The sequence below is a fragment of the Triticum aestivum genome, chromosome 3B (genome assembly GCF_018294505.1).
Source record: "Triticum aestivum cultivar Chinese Spring chromosome 3B, IWGSC CS RefSeq v2.1, whole genome shotgun sequence".
In the NCBI taxonomy this organism is placed as follows: Eukaryota; Viridiplantae; Streptophyta; class Magnoliopsida; order Poales; family Poaceae; genus Triticum; species Triticum aestivum.
In genome coordinates, this window is record NC_057801.1 from 158,171,413 (window position 1) to 158,171,627 (window position 215).

The following is a 215-nucleotide window of genomic DNA, read 5'->3' on the forward strand; positions in this document are numbered from 1 at the left end:
AAAAAAACTGCATATAAAGTAAAACTAAAAGAAACAGGAAAATAGAAAGAAAAAGGAAAAGGTCAAACAAAAAAAACATAAAAATAGAAACACCCCCCCCCACGCTGGGCCGAGCGGCCCAGCTGGCCTCCGCACCGGCCGGCCCAATGGCCCACCCGGCCCCCTCACTCCCCTTAACCCCTCGGTCCACACCCGACCGAACCCTAGCCGCACCC